The sequence below is a fragment of the Mustela putorius genome, unplaced genomic scaffold, assembly GCF_011764305.1.
Source record: "Mustela putorius furo isolate JIRA1106 unplaced genomic scaffold, ASM1176430v1.1 tig00000145_pilon_pilon_pilon, whole genome shotgun sequence".
Lineage (NCBI taxonomy): Eukaryota > Metazoa > Chordata > Mammalia > Carnivora > Mustelidae > Mustela > Mustela putorius.
Window position 1 is genome coordinate 23228236 of NW_025421294.1, and position 16765 is coordinate 23245000.

The 16765-nt window shown below is 42.3% G+C and overlaps 1 long non-coding RNA gene across 1 annotated transcript; it reads right to left on the reverse strand.

The window, feature by feature from the left end:
- Positions 1-3655: 3655 nt before the first annotated feature.
- Positions 3656-7167, reverse strand: LOC106005090. Its single transcript, XR_001178245.2, has 4 exons — positions 6854-7167; positions 5410-6496; positions 4644-4776; positions 3656-4195 (listed from the first exon to the last, which is right to left on the reverse strand). It is a non-coding gene; the product is annotated as an uncharacterized LOC106005090 (long non-coding RNA).
- Positions 7168-16765: the final 9598 nt, after the last annotated feature.

The window sequence follows — 16765 nt, forward strand, 5'->3', positions numbered from 1 at the left end:
TTTCAGTAGTTTTTTTATTTGATGCTATTACTAGTGCTTCCATATTTCTTTTTAAAAGGATTTTATTTTATTTATTTTTTAAGATTTTTTAAAAAAGATTATTTATTTATTTATTTGGCAGACAGAGATCACAAGTAGGCAGAGAGGAAGGCAAGCAGGGTCTCTGTTGAGCAGAGAGCCCAATGCGGGGCACGATCCCAGGACCCTGGGATCACAGCTCAAGCTGAAAACAGAGGCTTTAACCCACTGAGCCACCCCGGCAGCCCTAATATTTTGTTTTGAAGTTTTCCCTACATCCACTGTAGCGCTTGAACTCCCAACCCCAAGATCAAGAGTCACACATTCCACAGACTGAGCCAGCCAGGTGCCCCTACTTCTGTATTTCTTTAAAAAAAAATAAAAGAAAAGAAAAGCCCATTTGAATCCTATGTATTAAGTTTTCAATTTTAGGTATTATCTGTTTACTTCCCACCATGGAGGATGAGAATTCACCTCTCTTTTCTCTCCTCACCTACCAAATCCAAATCCATCTCTCTCATCCTCTTATCTCCCAAGATGGTTAAATTATAATTTTACTTAGGACAGGGTTCAGTGTTTATACTATGTTCATATAAATACTATTTATTATTTATTTACTTTTAAAGATTTTATTTATTTATTTGACAGAGAGTGATCACAAGTAGGCAGAGAGGGAGGGGGAAGCAGGCTCCCACTGAGCAGAGAGCCTGATGTGGGGCTTGATCCCAGGATCCTGAGATCGGGGCCTGAGTCAAAGGCAGAGGTTTAACCCATTGAGACACCCAGGTGCCCCTGTAACTATTTAAAGGGGAGTCATGAGACAAGCCAACTTTACTTTACTTTCCCTATAAGTCTCTGTTTTTCCTGGGATGAATAATTTTCTTTTCTTTTGTTGTTTGCTTCTTTTCTATGTAGTTATTACCACTTCAAACCCTAACTGTGCCACTCATCTAAAATACCTCTCAAGACATTTAGCTCTCAGATTCACTCTAGTCTGGCCAAGCTACTTCTCTGCACACAGAGAATGATATATCTGCATACAAATAAAATGATACAGCTATCATTGTAGCATCTTTTTCACCATCAGGATAAGGGTTCACTTTACTTCTCCATTTTGTTGTACATCCTATTTCTTAAATATTATGTCTTTTTATCTCTGTTTGCTCCCCTCATTTTGGTGGGTAACATATTTCAGTGGCTACCTGAAAATGGATGCATGGGAAGCACATTTTTAAAGACCTACATGTCTGAAAATCTTTGTTCTACTCTCACCTTGTTGATATTTAAAATTTTTTCTTAGCTTAATGTTTTGGTAGGGTATAGAGTTAAAGGTTGGAAATAATTTTCCCACAGAATGTTGAGGCCATTGTTCCAGTATCTTCTGGTTTCCAGTATTGCTATTAAGAAACTTAGGCCATTTTGAATGCTAGTCTTCTGTAGGTTACTTGTGCTTCTTCCCACTACCACCCTTGGAAGCTTGTAGAAGCTTTTCTTTATCCTCAGAGTACTGAAATCCCACAATTATGTGGTTTTAGTTTACAACTTTTTCATCTCTTGTGTTTAGTACTCATGGATTCTTTCAGTCTGTAAACATATGTGTTTTTGTTTTGATAAACTTTCTTATTTATTTATTTATTTATTTTAAAAGGTACTTTTATTTTATTTTTTTAAAAAAGAGTTTATTTATTTATTTGACAGACAGAGATCCCAAGTAGTCAGAGAAGCAGGCAGAGAGTGAGATAGAAGCAGGCCCCCTGCTGAGCAGAGAGCCCAATGCAGGGCTTGATCCCAGGACCCTGAGATCATGACCTGAGCAGAAGGCAATCGCTTAACCAACTGAGCCACCCAGGTGCCCTTACATGTACATTTTTTGAGCACCCCTGTGTACTATGCACAAGGTTAGGTTCTGGGAATATATCTGTGAACCAAGAGACCAAGGCCTTGTACTTCAGAGCATACCCATTAGCAAGTCAGATAGGTCTTCATAAGCAAGCAGAGGAGTTTAGACTTCATACTATGAGACACTGCTCTCCTGTGACCCTATAATGGGAGCTGGGTGGAAGGATCTCCTTAGCCTGTGGGGGACATGGAAGAGAGTGTAGGCAGAGGAAATGCAGACTGGTAAAGAGTTTGCATGAGTGTGTGAGCCTAGTGTGCACACATAGACTAGGATGGGTGCACTGGAAAGACAGGGAAGTGGTTGGAATTTCCGAGAAAGTCTTTGGAGACATTGATAGGTGATTCATTAACCTTTGCAAGAGAATTTTGCATTTAATAAGAATAAGGGCTTTGTTTGGCTTAAATGGCATGAATTAAACTCTGATAGGGGAATTATTGGCTTGAGTCAGTAGGAAGAAGGGGTAGTTGTTGGAGAGAGGGCAGTCCATAATCATCCCTGGCTCTGAAATAAGACCTTTTCAGGAGCTGTCTACCTACTCAGAGGCCAGCTCTTATCTTCCACGTGATATGACAGGTACTGCTTCACTCTCTGGACATCATTTTTTCCCTACCTCAGGACATCATTTTGATGGTTGAGAAGCAGATGTAGGACTTCTTGGTTTCCTAGAGATGAAATCATTCCCTCCTAACTTCTAAATGACCATCACCTTGCTTGCCCTGCAGACTTAACCTTCCTAGAGAAATGAAGGGAAAGGAATTGAAGAGAAATGGGCAATAGGTAGGAGCATACAGTCTCAAAAATTCTGTGTAAATCTTGAAAGGGAAGTCAAAGGAAACAGAGAAAATTTTTTCTTGAGCTTGGATCAGCAGAGAATGATGCCGCTTCCTGCAGATATTTATAAAAAGCACTGGACAAGCAGAACCAGGAGGCAGAGCGACCAGCTCATACTGTTTTTCCAGGAACTTGCCCAAGTTTGACACCTAAAGTTCCACATTCTGGGAAAACTGAGACAGTTGATCATCCCATTAGGAGGCCTGGGCTCGCTCTCTCCAACTGCCATTACCTCCCTTCCCTTGAGCTCGAGTTTTCCCTTCATTTGGTAAAGTATGATACCTGGACAAGGTGATAGCAAAGAGCCCTTCCACGACTAATAGAACAATCAGTCTGGAAATTTGCCCAGGTTGCTCTGATACCCACTTTCTCTGGAGCTTGCCCTGAGGTTGGGCAAAACCAATGTCACCACCAGAGGGCGCACTCAAGGATTAGAGGACCAGGAAGTTCTTTTTTTTTTTTTTTTTTTAAAGGTTTATTTATTTATTTGACAGAGAGAGAGAGAGAACAAATAGGCAGAGAGGCAGGCAGAGACAGAGGAGGAAGCAGGCTCCCTGCTAAGCAGAGAGCCTGATGCAGGGCTCAATTCCAGGACCCTGGGATCATGACATGAGCCAAAGGCAGAGGGTTAACCCACTCAGCCACCCAGGCACCTCAGGACCAGGAAGTTCTTAAATAAAAGACCTTCTTCTTTTTCTTCTTCTTCTTCTTCCTTCTTCTTCCTTCTTTCTCCTCTTCTTCATCTTCCTCTTTCTTCTTCTTTTTAGATTTTATTTTATTTATTTGACAGAGAGAGAGAGAGAGATCACAAGTAGGCAGAGAGTCAGGCAGAGAGAGAAGGGGAAGCAGGCTCCCTCCCCGCTGAGCAGAAGGCCCAAGTGGTACTTGGCCAGAACCCTGAGATCATGACCTGAGCCAGAGGCAGAGGCTTAACCCACTGAACCACCCAGATGCCCCCCCAAAAAACCCTCTTCTGTGAGTGACATGAGTCAGTATCAGCCAACAGTGTATTATAATTATTAGGTGTCACCTACAAAATGAAATGAAGATTATTCTCAGTTGTCAGATTATTTCACAATCTGCTACACATCTCATCTCTCTAACTGATAAGTATCGCTTCATGTTTCTGTACTTCTGTTTTATCTGTAAAATGGGGATGATGATAACAGTGCTTACCTCATAGAGGCATCATGAAGATTAATTTTGTTGTTGTTGTTGGCTCCATACCCAACGTGGGCTTGAACTCATGACCTTGAGATTAAGAGTCTCATGCTCCACCAACCGAGCCAACCAGGGACCCCAAAGCTGTCATGTGTGAAGTGCTCAGACCTCTGCTTGCTCTTCGGCATGGGGATTTTCATTTATCTTGTTCATTTACATATCTCCAGTGCTTAGAACGTTGCCAGCTCATAGCAGGCATTCAGTCAATATTTGTTGAATGAAGGTCTAAGATTTGGGAATAGATGTTCAAGGTAATATGTGGTTATTCTTGAGGTTTTTAAACCCCATGGGATTTATCTATTTTCAACCTTTAATTTTTCTTTAATTTTATACATTTTTAAAAAGATTCTATATATTTATTTAAGAGAGAGAGAGAGTGCACAAGCAGGGGGAGAGGGAGAAGCAAACACCCCACTGATCAGTGAGCCCGATGTGGAACTAAATTCCAGGACCTTGAGATCATGACCTGAGCTGAAGGCAGACACTTAACCCACTGAGCCACCCAGGCGCCACTTCACCTTTTAATTTTTACAAACGCATAATTGAGGTCCAGAAAGAATCTTTCCAATGTCACATGAACTTGACTGGCAATAAAATTAAATACCAAATCTTTGTCAGAAGAGAAAGGCACTAGATGGAACCTCTGTTTCCCCACTTTATGTTTCTTTTTTACCTGTCCAATATTTATAGGAACTTCTCACGTGGAAACTCAGTTTCCATCTGAATCGATGCCTTCATCTCTGATGGCACAATACCCATCGTAGCAGGCAGAGTCATGTTCTCCCACAGGAACAAAATGTCTTGTTCTGAAAGAAGATAGGATAACAGTGTTCATGCTGTGTCTTCGACTTCTGTGTTTCCATTCATTCTGAGGCCTGCTCCTCTTTCCTTCCTCAGAAAGCATGGGACCCTGTGTACATAGCCCAAACTCTCACAGCCACTCCAGAAATGAACTCTGCACTGATTTTGCACTGAGGCAGACCTGGTTTCAAATCCCATTTCTACTACTTACTACCTGTGTGATTTCGGTGTACCAGTTTCTGTGCTTCTAAAGCTTGAGTTTGTGAGTTTATAAGATGGGCACGATGCCTTCATATTCCCAGTAAAGGTAAACATTAGCTAATAATATGGGGCCAACTGATTGTCCAACATGATGAATGCAAAAAGACCCAAAACAAGGGAAGTTGTATTTTCAAGTTGGGTTGTCTGGGAAGCAAACTCTGAGATGGAGAGTAGCAGCAGTGTGTTTATGAGAGTGTGCTCTTGGGGTCGGCACTTGTGGAAGAAGGCTGGACAGAGGAGGAAGTGGGTTGTACTGTAAGCCCAGGGATGACCTCAGCTGGTCTTCCACAGGGAGCCCTAGAGTGGGATGAGCCTTCAGAGCGTTGCCAACTGAGGTGAGGGAGCTGGGCCTTTTATGCTCCCATGTTGTCACTTACCCAGTACAGGCTGTCCTGGAGGTTTTCTTCAGCCAAAGCATTCTCCAAAGAGGACTGGCAGCCGAGGGTCATGGCAGCATTCCCAGAAGCTGGGGAGATAAGTCCTGCATTCCTGAAGGGGGATCTGGGCTGTGTAGCACAGCATGGTTCCCCAACTCCAGATCCTACATAAAGATCCCAGAGGTGGGGGCGCCTGGCATCCCGATGTGTCCAGAGTTAGTTGAGTATCACCATCATCAGCCTGACCCTGCCATCCTGTACATGCCCTTTCAGCTCTGGGCTTCTATAGAAGAAGGGTGTGGGATGTCTTCCAGACGAGTGTGCAAAAGCAGGAAAGGATTCATACTCAGCCAGGAAATAGTTTTATGTTTGCACAGACAAAAAATTGAATCCAGATCCTCCTGTTCAGAAAATATATTACTGCTGAGAAAAAAGGAAGAGATTTTCTATTTTTCCCGTTTCTTCTATAGCTGTGACGTGGACAGTAGGACGGGAAGATATGCTATTTTATGGGCCCTTTCTTACCTGCAGCTGATTTTTATGAATGGTCAGTGGGAGCCTGGAGCCCAGGAAGATGTTTTCTGGGAGCTATTGTTCTCAAGAAAAACTTGTAACCCGAAAATTCCTTCGGAAATTTCAGATAGGCCTTTGCGTGACCTAACTTGTTTGCTGTTTGCTTGTTTTAGTGATTCTAAAACTGCAGTTACATTTTTTGCACAAATGTTTCCTTGTTGCAACAGAATTGCAAAGACCACCAATGAGAAGAAGAACCATCATTCTCCTAGGCATTTCAGAGTTCCTGCCTTGAACTGCTGGATGAAGGTCAGGAGAAGAGGGGACTCAGGAGGCGGGGCTTTCCCTGGGGGTGAAAGATGGCTGAGAAGAGTAGTGAGAACAGTGGTTAGCTTGAGGGTTAGTTCCAAATGGAAGATACTAGAGGGAGGAAAGTAAAGTTACCATCTGTGTCCCAACAGCAGCCTCTGATCTTTGGAGGGCAGTTCTTCTTTGCCTCTGAGGACCACATGAGCCTCCATCTGGGTTCTTACAGGGCGGATTCTTCTTGAACTCACGATAAGGGGGAGGTAGGCTGTTGGAAGGGTGAGAGCTCTAGATTAGGAGCCTGGAAGCCTGGGCTCCGGCTCTGTGTTTAAGCAGTGTGCGCCTTGTTCAGATCATTTCACTTTTCGGGCATTAGTTTTCTGAGTATTGGGACTACATCATCCCTGACATCCCTGATCAATCACAGACCCGAGAGCCTGTGATTCTGATATCCTACAAAGCTGGTGAGAGGTAACACAGCTAACAGGAAGAGCATGTGGGTGCTGAGTCCTGCTGACTCGGTTTAGATCCCAGCACCACCACTTAGAAGTGATGTGAACTTTGTAAATTATTTAACTGTCCTCAGCCTCAGTTCCCAGATCTGTAAGTTTATAGTGGTACCTACATGGTAGATCTGTTTTGAAGTTGGAAGTGAAACAGTGCTGCTTGAACTGCATGTTGAGGCACTCTAAGGTTCTGCAGTGAAGTCATGCAGGACCACCATGGAATTGTTCAAGTTTCTGAGGGAAACACAAAGATGCAGAGGTAGTTCATAGTTGCAACATTGCAACTTGATGGCTTATGTTCTTGTATCGTCACGAAGCGGGACTTTCAGTGTGATAAAAGGCAAGCACCACATGAAAATCAATGTGGGGAGGAGTGCCTGGATGGCTCAGTCACTTTGATGTCTGCCCTCAGCTCAGGTCATGATCCTGGGGTCCTGGGCTTGAGCCCCACGTAGTTGGTGGGGGTGGTCCCTGCTCAGCGGGAAGCCTGCTTCTCCACCTGCCTCGACTTTCCCCTCTGCCTACTTGTACTCTCTATCTCTGTCAAATAAATAAATCTTTTTTAAAAAAAGAAAGAAAGTCAACGTGGAACACAAGAGGTGGGTGGTGGTCTCCAATATGTTTAAGAAGTTGAAGTGTGCAATAGTGGTGGCACACATCCCATTAGCAAGTACTTGTGGTTATTTAAGAATAGAATAAAAATATTTTCTTTGAATTTATATGCACCACTTTCCTCCCCACAAACAACTACTATGGTGTTAGTATATTAACACATCTTAATCTGTTTGGATCTAATTATTTAATAAATGGCCCAGGGGAATGGTGGCAAACTTAAGTTTTCCTGTGAATAGAGAAAGTTTGGGAACTTCTGATAGATGGAAAGTACCTGGCACATGGTAGGTGTTCAAAGAATTGCTCAAAAAAAAATTTTTTTAACGATTTTATTTATTTGAGAGAGAGAGCATGCTCACACAAGTGTGGGAGAGGGGCAGTGGGAGAGGAAGACTCAGACTGAGCAGGGAGCCCACCCTGGGGCTCAACCCCAGGACCCTGAGATCATGACCTGAGCTGAAGTCAGACTGAGCTATGCAGGCTCTCCAAATGGTAAAAATTATTAAGGAAGCTTGCAAGAGGGAACAGAGAGCTATCTCTTAGAACGTATTTCTTATAGTGGTGGGAGCCACCATGAATCAAGTGGAACTTGGCACATCTTTATAATAATAGTACCAGGCACATAGAGGTGCTGCATAAAGGCCACCTGAATGAGTGACTGTGTCACAGGTAAAAGGTAAAATTTATATGCACCACTTTTAATTTTTTCAGGGTCCCTTCGTCTCTTCCTCACATCCTATAACTAGCCCAGTGTATTTCCCAAGAACATCCCCAAATACGATCCATTCTCTCCAGAGGATTTTGGTCTTTAGTCCTGTTTCAATGTGGTAAAATTGCTCTTCTGTAGAATTCCATTTTGAAGAGTTTGCCACACAGATTCTGAGACATTTGGTGCTTTTAGGTGCAGTCTGGGCTGCGTTCAAAATAGGACTGGCCACAGAGTGGAAGGAGTCTTGTGGGGAGTTACACTATACCAAAGTGAGCCAGTCATTGGTTTAGCCTCTTTCCCTAGAAAACAGCTGTTTTTAAGGCCTTAGGAAAACAACAACATGCAAGAGTCCAGCCCTCTGCATTGTCAGTTTTAACTTTAAATCAGGGTAGAATAAAAGGTATAATTTTATTCCCAAGCAGCCTCTGCCTGCAGTGTGGAAACAGGGCTCCCTTCTCAAATATTGAGCTCTCAATATTTGAAATTAGAGTGGTTTTCATGCCTTGTTTGCCAATCAGCTCTTAGGTGAGGATGAACTTCTACCTGATGGAAACAAGTCTGTCTTAGGGGTTGTGCCTTCCTTTCCCTTGACTTTAATCACTAAATGCAAACATTTTGGAGCATAAAACAATCTTTTGTTCTTGGTTCTATCAAATAATTGGGTTTTGACAGCAGAAAGACAGTTTTACTGAGAGCTTTATTCCTTATGGATTTAAGTCTAACAGAATGTTTGTCTGCTGATACTTGCTTTTCTAAAAAAGAGGACATATTTTGGCAGTTTTCACTAAAAATAGAGGCTGCAGCTACAGAGATAACTTTAAAAAGTAGCTTAAAGTGACTTGCAGGGCATCTGGCTGGCTCAGTTGGAGACCATGCAAATCCTGATGTCAGGGTTGTGAGTTCCCACCCCACATTGGTAGATTTTACTTAAAAAAAAAAAAATTGCAAAAAACAAGGTCAGTTTCTTATCAGTCTGCCCCAAGGCATTTTGAATTTTGTTATTCTTTTTGGTCTTTGTCTCTCTGACCAGTCCACTGCAGGTTTAGAACAAGACTGATAATTCAGTCTCTCTGTCTCCTCCTCTCCAATTTTCCATTATCAGTCTGTGTCCGGTAACTCCTTTTCTGTCCAAAAGTTACTGAAAAATAAATTTTGGGGAGAAGAGATCTGAACCTTCTCATAACCACTGTATAACTATATATGTTTAAGAAAAGTATTAGGGAAAGATTTATTGATCTCCATCCACCTCACTCCTTAATTTGAAAATAAGGAGCAATAGGGGAGCAGATGTGTCCTCTTCTGGGATCTGTTTCTGACAAGGGTTAATTTACTCTGAAAAGCCTAGCCCCCTTTTAGCCAATGGGGGCTAACCCTGATGGGGTAATACTTTCAGCCCCTGGTTCATTGGTTGCCCTTCCTTACCTGGTGTTATTCTCCCAGAGGCTGGGAAGTGAAGTGGGCTTGTTTTAGAGATACTAAGAGGTTTTTTCCCCCTCTGGCCACTCTCAAGGCTCTACTCAGTCTTCAGTCTTCCATAGCATGGCTGGTGAAGGGAGTTGCTGATAAACAGACGTTGCTTAAGCCACTGGAGAAAATCTGGTTCCCCTTCTTGAGCATTAGATGTCCTCGACTTGAGCCAGCTCTTCTACCTGGGGCTCTAGGGGTGTCTTGTAGTCTGGACCTTTATTGCCATCTTTGTGTCAGTGACTAAGATTCTTAACAATGAGAACATGAGGGAAATGAGGCTGATGCTAAACTCTAAGGAGGTGAGTATAAGGGCCTATTTAGCCAGAGCAATTCCATCCGGTTAAACAGTGATTTTGTTGTTTATGCAGTAAGATTTTTTTCTTTTTTTAACCTGAGAGAGAGAAGACAGAGGGAGAGCAGGGGAAGGGAGAGGGGAGAACCTCCAGCAGACTTCTTATTGAGCATGGAGCCCAACATGAGGCTCAACCCCACAATCCTGAGATCATGACCTGAGCCGAAATCAAGAGTCAGATGCTTAACCGAGTCACCCAGGCACCTCCAAAAGATTTTATTTTTATGTAATTTCTGTACCCAAAGTGGGGCTCAGACTTACAACTCAGAGATCAAGAGTCACACGCTCTATTGACTTGAGTAGGCCAGGTGTCCCAGTAGGTAGAAACTTCTAAAAGAGAATTGCAGCAGAACATATTCTCGTGGACTCTGAGACCTGAGCGTGACAGCATTCCAAAGGTTGATGGGTTAATCTGGCAGTTCTGTGGAGCAGGTGATCTGATTTGAAACATAATTTAGTTCTAAGCATCAGTGCTCTGCCCCTCATGATTGGGCTTCATGGAATGAGACTCTAGGATTTGAAGGTGATGAAATTTTACTCCATTTTGCTATTTAATCCTGGGAAAGTGGCTCTTTTTTGTGACCCAGTTTAACTGTCTTGAAATAGGAGAATTACCTTGAATTTAAAGAAGGATTTTGTGAGTGAAAGGTTCACTATAGGTATTTAAAGGGGTGGAGATATTTTTAAAGAAAGAAAAAGGGTGGGGCACTGGGTGGCTCAGTGGGTTAAGCCTCTGCTTTTGGTTGGGATGAGCTCCCCCGCATCATGTGGGCTCTCTGCTCAGCAGGGAGCCTGGTTCTCCTTCTCTCTACCTGCCTCTCTGCCAACTTGCGATCTCTCTCTGTCAAATAAATAAATAAAATCTTAAAAAGAAAAAGATAAAGGGTGGAGATGCCATTTAAGATTCTGATAATACTGTCTGAAGTGTCTTGAAATGAATTCCTACCAGGGTCCCACTCATAGATGAAAGAAAGATCTTCTCCCCATCTGGTCTAGACCACTACTCCAACCTGAAACCACAATCCATGCTATTAGAGATCTTGATTTATCCCAGAAAACAAAGACTGGGAAAAATAAAAAGTAAGTAGCTTCCAAGTTGAATTTGGGGTCATAATAGGCGTTCAAAATACATTTGAAAGTGCTTTGTAACTTTGTAACACGGTAACGTGATAACAAGAGGGATTATTGCTCCTCTAAAGTGTAGAAACTCTGTTCTATTTGTCGCTGGACCTCCAATCCAGTGTCTGGCATGTAGGACGTTATTTTTTAAACTTTTTATCATTGGAAAGTTTTAATTATATGAAGGGAGAAAAAATACTTTAATGCACCTCCATGAACTCAGCTTCAAAATGTAATTAACTCATTCTATAGTCATTTAATTAAGGCTTTTGGAAGGGAGTTTAGCAATTTCTTAGAAATAATTTACCCCATCTTTCTTTTCTATAAAAGATTATGATCAGGGATGCCTTGGTGGCTTAGTCAATTAAGCATCTGCCTTCAGCTCAGGTCATGTTCCCAGGGTCCTGGGATCGAGCTCTGCCTCGTTCTCTGCTCAGTGGGGAGCCTGCTTCTCCCTCTTCCTCTGCCTGCCTCTCTGCTTACTTGGGCTCTCTCTCTATCAAATAAATAAAGGAAATCTTAAAAAAAAAAGATTATGATCAATATGAACAATGATATCAGAAAATCACATTTCATATATATCTATATCTATCTATCTATCTATCTATATATGAACAACCCTAAGATCAAGATCTGAGCCAAGATCAAAAGCAGACTCTTAATAGACTGAGCCATCCAGATGTCCCTCGTATACTTCTCATTGGATTAATCACTTTTGAGGAAAAAAAAGGTGGAATCCTTGGAATTTTGGGTTATTAAATAAAGAACTATAAAACAAACATCTTGATTTTATAAAGAACAGAACCTCAAACTATTTGCTGTGATTAATAGTTCATTCAGTTTCAGACTTCTTGTGTTTTTTTCAAAAAGATTTATTTATTTTAGACAGGGACAGATTGAGAGAGAGAGAGAGAGAGAGAGTGTGTGTGTGTATGGATAGGGGTAGGGGAAGAGGGAGATAGAAACTTGAGCAGACTCTGCACTGAGCAGAGTCCTCCAATGCAGGACTCCATCTCACAACCCTGAGATCAGGACCTGAGTCAAAGAGTTGAACACTTAACTCACTGCACCACCTAGGCACCTCCAAATTTTTTTTTAAAACTCTGAAGCTGAAGGGCTGCCTGGGTGGCACTGTTCGTTGAGCATTGGACTCTTGGTTTTGGCTCAGGTCATGATCCCAGGGTCGAGGGATCAAGCCCCATACCAGGCTCTGTGCTCAGCATGGTATCTGCTTGGGAATCTCTCTCTTTCCCTCTGGCCCTCCCGCCTCTCTCTCTCACTCTCTCTTTAATAAATAAAGTCTTAAAAAATAAAAAAAAATAAAAAAAAACTTGTAGTTTGGCAATTAGGTGTTGGGAAGTAACGGCCATCAGTCCTCTTCTTTGACTGGGATATGGGTGTTATGGGCCAAGGTCTCTGTTTCTTGGTGTTTCTGTTTATTTTTGACCCTTGTACTTTGTCCTGGTTCTTTATTTCTAAGAACACAGATAATAGTCAGGCAAATCTGAAATGTTTGCCTAAACTGCCTTTGGAATTTTTCAACATTGTTTTCTGGGAAGACCAGGATGGTGAAAAGCCCACCGATGGTCTACATTGAGATGGGCATCTGGTTATGAGGCTGTGTTTGGGTGAGTCATTTCCCTTTGGGTTTCCACATTTGGGTAAAATGAGGCCGGTCTGCCTTTCCTTCTTTCTTTCCTTCTTCTTTTTTTGAAAGATTTTATTTATTTATTTGACAGAGATCACAGGTAGGCAGAGAGGCAGGCAGAGAGAGGGAGGGGGGAAGCAGGCTCCCTGCTGAGCAGAGAGCCCAATGTGGGACTTGACCCAGGACCCTGAGATCCCAGGACCCTGAGATCATGACCTGAGCCAAAGGCAGAGGCTTAACCCACTGTGCCACATAGGCACCCCCCCCTTTTTTTTTTAAAAGTAGTCTCCCCACCCAATGTGGGGCTCGAACTCTTGTGAGACTGCTGAGATCAAGAGTTGCATACTCTACTGAATGAACCAGTCAGGTGCCCCTAAAATGAGGTTTCTTAATAAAGTGACTTAATAGAGCAGGGGCAGCCTCAAAAGTAAAAAAGACCAGGCTATGAATTGCATCTCTGTATGTTTCTCGTACTTCCCATCTGCAACATGGGTGGTTTTAAGACAAACTTTATTTTCAAGATTTAATGCAATTTAACCACTCTGGCACACAGCCAAGTGGTTGTAATTTATTAGCTATGTTTGTGATCAAAATGAGAAAGTCGCAAGCAGAAAAATAGGCCATGGGGCTGGATGGATAATTCACTGAATAAGAAATACAACAGGCGGGTCGCCTGGGTGGCTCAGTGGGTTAAGCCGCTGCCTTCGGCTCGGGTCATGATCTCAGGGTCTTGGGATCGAGTCCCACATCGGGCTTTCTGCTCAGCGGGGAGCCTGCTTCCCTTCCTCTCTCTCTGCCTGCCTCTCTGCCTACTTGTGATCTCTCTCTGTCAAATAAATAAATAAAATCTTTAAAAAAAAAAAAAAAAAAAAAAAAGAAATACAACAGGCAAGGAAGCATATTTTTAACTCTACTTGTAATTAGGGAAATGCAATTTAAATAATGTGCACCACTGTATTTGCTCACCAAATTGGCAAAAAATAAAAATACACATAATATCCATTGTTGGGGAAAGTTTAAGCAAATAGGCATCTCCTAGAAATCTTCTGAAGGAAGTTGGTAGTATCTACCAAATTTGAATGTGTTACTCTTCAAATCAACAATTTTGTTACTAGGAATCTGTTATACACAAATATATACATGAATATACATTTATACCATTGCTTTTGTTTTTCCTTTGTAAAAGAATTTTATTGTGTGGCTTATGTAGGTCTTGTATTCTACTTTTTTTTTTTTTTTGGTAAAAGAATTTTTTCCACTATTGTTTTTAATGAAGAAAACTGGAAACAACTTAATTTTACTAAAGTGAACACATTTCTATGGAGTAGTGTGTGTAAAAAGCTATAGAATATTATAATAAATAATATAGATAAATAAATAAATATATATATAATAAAAATACTATAGAATATTATAGTATGGTCCCATTTTTGTCAAGAAAACAATTGTGGGGGTGCCTGGGTGGCTCAGTGGGTTAAGCCGCTGCCTTCGGCTCAGGTCATGATCTCAGGATCCTGGGATCGAGTTCCGCATCGGGCTCTCTGCTCAGCGGGGAGCCTGCTTCCCTCTCTCTCTGCCTGCCTGTCTACTTGTGATCTCTCTCTGTCAAATAAATAAATAAAATATTAAAAAAAAAAAGAAAAGCAATTGTGTGAGTGTGTGTGTTATATAAATGTATGGAAAGAGGTCTGGGAGGATACTTCATAAAATTCACTTGTGGGGAGGGGAGTAAGATTAGAGGGTAAAGAGAGAATTTTACTTTTTATTCTTGATTCTTCTAATTTATTTTGAGTTTTCCCAGTAATTATGTATTATTTTACATTTGAAAAAAACAATTTCACTTATGCTTGTTACTTATTTATTTATTTATTTAAGATTTTATTTATTTATTTGACAGAGAGAGAGATCACAGTTAGGCAGAAAGACAGGCAGAGAGAGGGGGGGAAGCAGGCTCCCTGATGAGCAGAGAACCCGATATGGGGCTCCATCCCAGGACACTGAGATCATGACTTGAGTGTAAGGCAGAGGCTTAACCCACTGAGCCACCCAGGTGCCCCAATTTTTATTTTTTATTTTTAAAGATTTTATTTATTTGAAAGAGTACAGTCAAGAGAGCACCAGAGTGTATGTTGGGGGGGGGGCACATAAAGAGGGAGGAATAAATTCCAGCAGAGCAGGGAGCCTGAGGCAGGGTTTGGTCCCTGAGATCATGACCTGATCCAAAGGCAGATGCTTAACTGAGCCACCCATGTGCCCAGAAAAACAAACAAAAAAAAGGGTGGCAGTGTGAAATTAGAAATTTCTCAGCCACCATGTGAGTTTAGTATTTGTCTAGATCCAACATAACAGCTGAGTAAAGCCGTGCCCTTTTTAGGTCTGGAAGTGTGGAAAAAGCTTGTATTTAAGTAGCAAAGCTTCCTCTCCATGGTTTGAGGCTTGGACAAATGGACCAGTAAACCCAAGTGATCCCTTCTGAAAATAGTAGGACTGCATGGGAATAAAGGAGAGGTGTTTTAGTAAGCCTGCTGTGCTTTCCAAGGTGCTCTGTTAAGAACGAAAGGAAAGGAAAGGGAAAGGGAAAAGGAAAGGGAAAGGGAGAGGAGAGGAGCAAGGCGAGGTGAGGCAAAGCGAAGTGAAGGTTCTGGGCTTCTTTGAAAGAGTCAAGGTGATCCTAGAGTCGTATTATCTCAGAATCCAAGAGTCCTAGGCTGGAATAGAACCTTCTTAGTTCAACTGTCTGCTTGCTTCCTCTCAGGTCAGCATGTTAGATTTTATCAGACATACTAGATCTCTAATAATGAAATTTCTCTTCAGGGAGTGTCCTTGGATTATAGGTGCCCACTAATTTCTCTATGGCTTCACATTTATTTATTTATTTATTTATTTACGATTTTATTTATTTATTTGACAGAGATCACAGGTAGGTAGAGAGGCAGGCAGAGCGGGGTGGGGGGTGGGGAGCAGGCTCCCTGCTGAGCAGACAGCCCTATGTAGGGCTGGACCCCAGGACCCTGGGATCATAAACTGAGCTGAAGGCAGAGGTTTTAATCCACTGAGCCACCCAGGTGCCCCAGGGAGGGAGACTCTTAATCTCACAAAACAAACTGAGGGTTGCTAGGGGTAGGGGGGTAGGGAGAGGGTGGTTGGGTTATGACCATTGGGGAAGGTCTGTGCTATGGTGAGTGCTGTGAATTGGGTAAACCTGGCGATTCACAGACCTGTACCCCTGGGGCTAATAATACATTATATGTTAATTAAAAAAAAAAGAAAAAAGAAAAAAATACACCCCCCCAAACTATGATTAGAACCAATAGAAGAGTATATTATATATATTAAAAAAATATATATATATGGTTAGAAGGATAATTATGATGAAAAACAAACCCCATGTACCCTCTACCTAGCTTTTTCAAGAATATTTTAGGGGCACCTGGGCGGCTCAGTTGTTAAGCCTCTGCCTTTGGCTTGGGTCATGATCCCAATCCTGGGATCAAGCTCCACATCGGGTTCCCTGCTCAGCGGGGAGCCTGCTTCTCCCTCTCCCATTCCTTCTGCTTGTATTCCCTCTCTTGCTGTGTCTCTCTCTGTCAAATAAATAAATAAAATCTTAAAAAAAATTATAGATACCCTGTAGTCCCTTGGTGGGACTGCCAACACCATGGTGTAAGTTGGGCACTCCACAAAGGTCCTAGCCAAGGGGAGGGACATCTCTTGGACTATGGAGCCTTTTCCTTGGGTACAAAGGCTCCACCTGTGGCCAGGCTATAGGTCCTCTGGGCTATCGTTTTCTAATTCATCTGCCCAAAGGGCAGTCCCTTTTCTAGTTCCCATAGAGGTCACTTGCAGGCTAGTGCAGCCCTGTTCTTGGGGGGGGGTCCCATTTATTTATTTACTTATTTATTTAAAGATTTTATTTATTTATCAGAGAGAGAGAGGGGGGGAGAGAGCGAGCACAGGCAGACAGAATGGCAGGCAGAGGCAGAGGGAGAAGCAGGCTCCCTGCTGAGCAAGGAGCCTGATGTGGGACTCGATCCCAGGACACCGGGATCATGACCTGAGCCGAAGGCAGCAGCTCAACCAACTGAGCCACCCAGGCGTCCTGGGGATCCCATTTATATGCTCTA